Here is a 7,052-nt window from a genome sequence, read left to right on the forward strand (position 1 = left end):
ATGCAAAAGAAATATCCACACTTGTTCTAGTAAATCTCGAGGACGAGCTCTAAAATAAGGTGGGGAGGATATAACAATCCTCAAGAAACCCGACACCCTAATATATTTTAAAATATTCATATATGTCTTTAAATATACCCCGTATGTGAAAACCGAGCCCGAAATACAAAATAACATTAAAAATAATTAAAAACAAGAAATATTAAGTTGAGGCGGGCCGCGTAGGACCCCACCCAACCTTACGCGGGCGGTATCAAGGTCGGAACATGATTTCGTTGATTTCTTTAGTTCAGGAGGGCCGCGTAAGACCCACCATTAGTTAACGCGGGCCGCGAGAGCCCCAAAATGTGGCGCAGCCCGGTGATTGTGACAACCCTCATAATTCCATGTATTCCGTACAATTTATTAATGATAATTAAAGTGCTTGATGACTGTGCTGAATCATTTAACTGCTTCTGATATCTGTGTTATACTTACATGTGCGTGTTAACATACTAGTGGTATACATAAAATTTACTAAATGATCCTGAATATTTATCCTATGTGTTAGAAATTAATTGTGTTACAAAAATATATATAATAGACACTTTACGGAATAATTAAACACTTTAACGAAACGGTATTTAACCAAACAACCGGACATTACCCGGGACACTAAATTTTTGTCCAGTACATTGTTTAATTATTTCTTGACTAGTTATGATGCCCGTACACCATAACACCCACTAAATATCTAGTAACTAATTCAAGTAAACATACACTTGGTTTCTAACTAATAAGTAACCATCTAGTTACAATTTTTCAATTTACCCCCCCCAGTCTAATCGGCCATACCCTCACACCATACTCCCCAAGATTTGTTTCCTTATTTTAATGGATTTTGCTTGATCTAGTGAGCAAGATATTGGACAAGATCTTTATAAGGATGGCCTAAGATCACTACATCATTTCATTCTTACACCACTCAACTTCACACCATCTCTCTCATCTCTCCCTCTCCCCTCTCGGCTCAATAGAACCGCCACCACCACCACTCTATCACCATCATCTTCATCCATTTCCAAGCTCCATTCATGTGTTAGAAGGTGCACAACGATGCTTGGTGCTCTCGGAAGTTGAAGGACCTTCTCTATTCGCTATTAACCATCACTTTTCTGCACTCGAACTTCCCTAGCCTTGAGCTAGTGGTAAGAACTTGGATCCACTCATTCTTTATGTTATTTAAGTGGTTAATAAATGTTAGAATGATAAAAAGTTAAGAAACTTTAAAGCTCATGAACAAATCTTGAACATAATGTATTAAAGTGTGGATAAAGAGAAGTTATGTGTATAAATCATGTAGATCTTGTGTTATTATGATTCTTGGTTGATGATTTGATGTCTTGCTGATTATTATTGATGTGTGATGTTGTTGTGGTCACTAAACATAATTAACGGGATCAACCGAACACAAACTAGTAAGCTAGAGACCAAAAACAGCAATCTGTCCATACTTTACAGCCAACTTCAGTTGGCTGTAAACAGGTCATAAACTTAACGAAAAACCGATATTTTGAATCTAAAATATGTTATTACGAAATACGGTTCTAATGGCACCGGAATCGTAATTTTCGGACTCCGTTTACTATTTTCAAAGTGTTAATTTGTAACAGCAACTTAAGCTGAATTTTGACAGCAATAAATGGGTGTCATACTTTCAGTCATAACCTAAGTTTTGTGATGAATCGGACCATGAAATTTGTACAGTAAATGACAACCGATGCATATGTAATTACCCCACTGGAATTTCGTAAATCGGACACTCGATGAATTTTTAATAAATTGTTCTGTGGACTGTGGTCAGAAATACACAAATCTGAGTTCAGTCCGGAACATGAATTTTTATAAAATATTGGTAATTAACCGGACCCCGATATTTTTACACAATAAAATATGGAACGTTTGAGACATCCTGTAAAAATATGGGAATTTTTGGAATAATTTAACTATTTTATTAAAATGTCCGAAAACAGCCGGTTTTGAATATAAATGCTGAATTGAGATAAGTTGTGACTTGCGTGTCTAAATGTCGAGTATGCTATCCGTGAATGATCTAACATGTTATATATGTTATGTGCATTATCGTATGTTTGATTCTGAGTGGGGAATGGATGGGAAACTTAGAGGGCATAAACCGTTAAAGTGATGCATGTTATGTGATAGATACGTGTAGGAACTTTGTGTTCTATTTGAAAGCCACTAAATGACTAACTGGTAAATCATACTAGGACGTGATTGACCGACCTTGACTGTTAGCTATATTGAGAATCTAACCGAGCAAACCGAGGTGAGTTCACACACTTTCTAAGGCATGGGATTCCCGGTGGTTTGGGAATGGGTTAAAGAATTAAAACGGAATCTACATATCCTACTTAGGTAGGATATGTACGGCCATCCTCCTCGGGTAGGATGCCAGTATTAATCCTGCGTATTCTCTTTGGGAGAACTACGTACGTTCGTCCTCCTTGTGTAGGACAACAACCTTAAACTTACTAGACAAAACTCTATCATAAGTCCCTCATTTTATATCGACTTAATCGCCGAGGCCAATGGCGAGCGGGTCATTAGTTAATAGCGCTATTAGGTTTAACAAACCTCACACCGTGCCAGTCGGACGGGCGTGTACTAATGGACTATGGCCAACCATCAGTGATGATAGACACTGATGTAGGGCACAACTTACTTGCGTAGTAGTCGATATCATACGGTCTAGTGGTTCACATGGGGAAGCCCCCACTAATCATGGAAATGGTTTGGGTAATAAGGAATGAACTGGTTAATCTTACTTTCAACTACGGGGTACCCCCCCCCCCACGGCAATTACGCCAACGAAAGACAAACCACGTTTTCAGAAACAACTCAAAACTAAACAACTAAACGTGAACTCACTCAACTTTGTTGTGGACTCGTTGTTACATGCCTTACAGGTCGTTAAATGCTTGGAGCTTGCACGAGGAAGGAGTCGTTGTGGGATACGGACTGTCATGTTCCGTAATAAACACTTAATCCTTATGAACTTATTAAATCTACGTTTTGGATTTTAAACTTATGGACTATGAACTTATATTTTGGTATCACGTATTATGCTTCCGCTGTTTAATTTAAAACTTGGTTAACTGGCTTTTGATCACCAATTGTATTGTGGTTGGTTTTATTTACTTAAATACGTTGTTCAATATGATTGGTGGCTCGATCCTGGTCACGTCACGCCTCCAAGCGGTGGTACTCCGCATGGTGGATTTTGGGGGTGTGACAGTGATGACATGTGTCATCATCGTGTCAAGCCTAGATGGTGATCCGGACGAGCTATACATTGACCCGAGTTTGACGCGGGCCGCGTAAGCCTATGCTTACATTTACGCGGGCCGCGTGAGAGTCAGAATCAGCTCCTATATAATGGGAGCTCGGGCTTTCAGTTTCCGTCGCTCAAACTTTTCATTTCTCTCTCAAAATTCTGATAGTAGGCATAATCTACGGGTATTATACCCCCTAAATAGCGAGGTTCTGCTACGATGTATAACCCCTGGAGACGTATTAGATACTCTGCCCGATTGATCTAGGGTTCCATAACGGCTGTCGTGGTTCTGCCCGACGTAGTCGTTGGAATACCGTCTCGGGGAGGGTATTACTAATGTTAAAATGGGTTATTATACTAACACACGTGCATTTGTGTAATTTATAGATTATTCCCAGGAAATCCTTACTGATAACTCTAAGACAGCAATGTGAGTTGACCCACTTTTTGTAAACCTTTTGTTAATTGTTTTTACAAAACGTTAAATACCTTTCCATGCGAATAACAGTTATTGAGTATTTGTAAGAATACAATTGTCGTGGGTATGTTGGGGTTTTGTATACAAACTTTGTTACCACCTGGTCAAGAAGTAATATTTCCACAAGTCAGGTCTGACAGTACCAACGGGTGATAATTGGTATAACTTGGAAACAAATATAATTGCGAGATCGCCCTCAATATTGTACACTGTGAAATGGTTTTACTTAAACTTGATTAAACTGGGATTCACTCACCAGTATTTCCCACTGAAAAAATGTTTTTAAAACGCGTTTCAGGTAACAAAATGTGAAAGCCAAATAGAAGCGAGCTGGACAGCACTGAAGGCTTGGAAAAGTGGCAATAAAGTTACCTAAGAATAAAATAGATGTTTTTGTTAAATAAATAGGATTTATTCCTATAAAAGTGTGTATACTGAAAACTTGGGTTTTACCCATGTGTTTAATGTTATAAAATGTGGTGGTTTATTCTGATAAAATATTTCCTAACTACGGTCTTGATGAAAATTTCCGCTGCCAAATTGGACAATAACGCGATACCACCGAAACTGGCTCGCGGTCGCCCGTTCCCAGGGACTAGGGATCGGGGGTTGCGACAACGTTATTCATCATTTTCGTCATTCTTGTTCTAACTTTCTTGATCCAATACCATATAGTAGTGATTGCTAGGTGGTTTCCGCACACCTGGTGATTGTTATCTGAGTGAGATCCTTGGGTAGGAGACCGTACAAGTGGTATCAGAGCAGTGTGCTTATACTACTGTAGGTTTGGGTTTAAAGGTTTAGTTGAGAAAGATCGCATTTTGATTGGGTGTTTGGTGTTGTTTGCTGGGTTTTAAGTGTTTTTCATTAATCATTCATGTGTTAGCTCATTCTGGATGATAGATTGTGATTAGAAAAGAGCTTTTTAGGATAAACATTCATCTGGGTTTTTACAGAGCTTGAAGATCTTCATCATGGGTTTTTGAAGGTTAGAAAAGATTCCCTGTTTGATCCATTTTAATTTGTTCAGAGTTTTCCTTCAGTGTTTTTCCTTCAGAGTTTTCCTTCAGGGTTTGTCCTTTAGTGTTTGTGCCTCAGGATTATTGATGAACTAGTGTGAAGTCACATTTGTGAGATATCCTGAAGCAGGTTTTCTCTTGTCCGGACTAACTTAAAAGTCAGGATTTACTTCTTTGAGAGTTCAGGCTTTAGAGGTCAGGATTTATCTTTGAAAGATCAGGGTTTACCAGTTTTATATTCAGAGTTTCTTCTTCAGAGTTTACAATTTTAAAACTTCAGGGCTATCTTTCAAAGGTCAGGGTTTACTAGTATTCAGGGCTTATATTAGAAAGGTTAGGATTTATCTTTCAAAGGTCAGGGTTTACTAGTATTCAGAGTCTTTAAGGTGTAGTCCGAGTAGTTTCTTTGGTCAGGGTTTTATATTCCATTCGAGTTTTTAAATTTACATAGGTCCGAGTTTTTGAATCAATCCGAGTTTAGTTTTAAATTACTTTAATCCGAGGCTATTTGATTACATCTGAGGTTGTGTTTTAGTTAGAGTTTAAAAACGTTACTTCAGAGTTTTTGAGAAAAAGTTACTTCAGGGTTTCCTAAAGTAATTCAGGATTTCTAGTTCAGGGCTTCCTAAAGTTAGTTCAGAGTTTTGAAACCAATAAAAACTTTCCGGGTTTTCACGGTTGTCCGGATTTACTTCAGATTAGGTCTCAGTGTTCAAGAAAACAACATAACGTTCTGAGTTCTCAAATCTAGTCCGGCTTTTAAACCGTTTAGCAAACTATCCGAGTTTTAAATGTAATCAGATCCAGATGGAAAGCTGATGTCCGAGTTTTTACATGTCTTCTGAGGTTTTTAACATGTCTTCAACCAATCCGAGTTATTTAAGCAATCCATCTGATCCGAGTTTACTTTTAAATTTATTCTGAGTTTTTAAATTAAGATTCAATCAGAATTTCCTTTTTTTTTTTAAAAAAAGGGGGTTCCAAATTTAAGTTTAAAAGTGTCCGAGTTTCATTCTTCTTAGCTAAGTGTATCCGAGTTTAATGTTTCCACAGTTCAGAATTTAGCTTTTTGTTTCAAAAGGTAAGTATTTAGTTTTTTTATCTAAGTTCTGACTTTAGAGATTTGTTTTTGGTTAGGACTTTATTGAATCAAAGTGTTTTTCTGAGTTAGAAAATTGTCGTAAGAGTTTAGGTGTGTGAAAGCGTTCCGAGTTTGGTGCTTTCTAAAAATTCAGAGTTTAGTCTCTGACTCATCCGAGTTTGCTTATTTGATTATGAGTTTCTGTATTTATCACAATTGTCTGGGTTTTGGAGTTGTGTGTGGTCAGAGTTTGTGTCTTTATCAGGTAGTGATCCGGGGTTATACCACTCTGATTTTGTCCGACTTTTCACTCTGTGTTTCCAAGTTTCTCTTGTGTGTCTGGATTTTGTGAACTTAAAAACTTTTTCAAAGCAAACTTTCTGTTTGAACTCACTGTTTCTTTCATAAACACTTTTTGTTTCTTTTGAATTCCTTCAAAATAGCAAACAACAATCTGACCGCAATGGTGCAAAACCTCAAGCACAATGCTGAGGTAGGAAGTAACGACAAACCTCCTTTGTTGATAAACGAGCTTGATTTTCCTGAGTGGAAGGAGCATTTCGAAAGGTATGTAAGAGCGAAAGACATCAAGATCTGGTTGTGTATCGTTAAAGGATGTGGAGCCACACTAGTAAGAACGTTAACGATTGATACTTATTTGGTGCTCACCAATGACCAATGAAAGTTTTATAATTGTGAAGAGAAAGCAATGTCGATGATGATGATGACGATGACGATGATGCAATCTATACTCCATACTTTCCGTAAGAGAAGTAATTCGAAAGAGTTGTGGGATAGCATGATCGAACGCTACGAGGGAAATGCAATGTACAAGAAACGACGTCTTGAACAACTGAAGACTCAATTCGTTGTGCTTAAAGCGTTAAGGAATGAATCATTCGATGACACGGTGAATCGATTTTGTCATCTGTTGAGCGAACTTGATCGTAGTCAAGAAGGTATCTACACTGAATTTGAGAAAGTTGAGAAGTTTCTAAATTGTCTTCCGAGAGAATGGAATATGTACACAACATCGATTAGAAAAGGTGTTCTCTATGAGGAGCTCGCATTGGAAAAAGGCGTACAAAAACTGAAGGGTTACGCTTGGAATATGGAAGATCAATCATGTGATTTCGAGAA

Source organism: Helianthus annuus, chromosome 2 (genome assembly GCF_002127325.2).
Source record: "Helianthus annuus cultivar XRQ/B chromosome 2, HanXRQr2.0-SUNRISE, whole genome shotgun sequence".
Classification (NCBI taxonomy): Eukaryota; Viridiplantae; Streptophyta; class Magnoliopsida; order Asterales; family Asteraceae; genus Helianthus; species Helianthus annuus.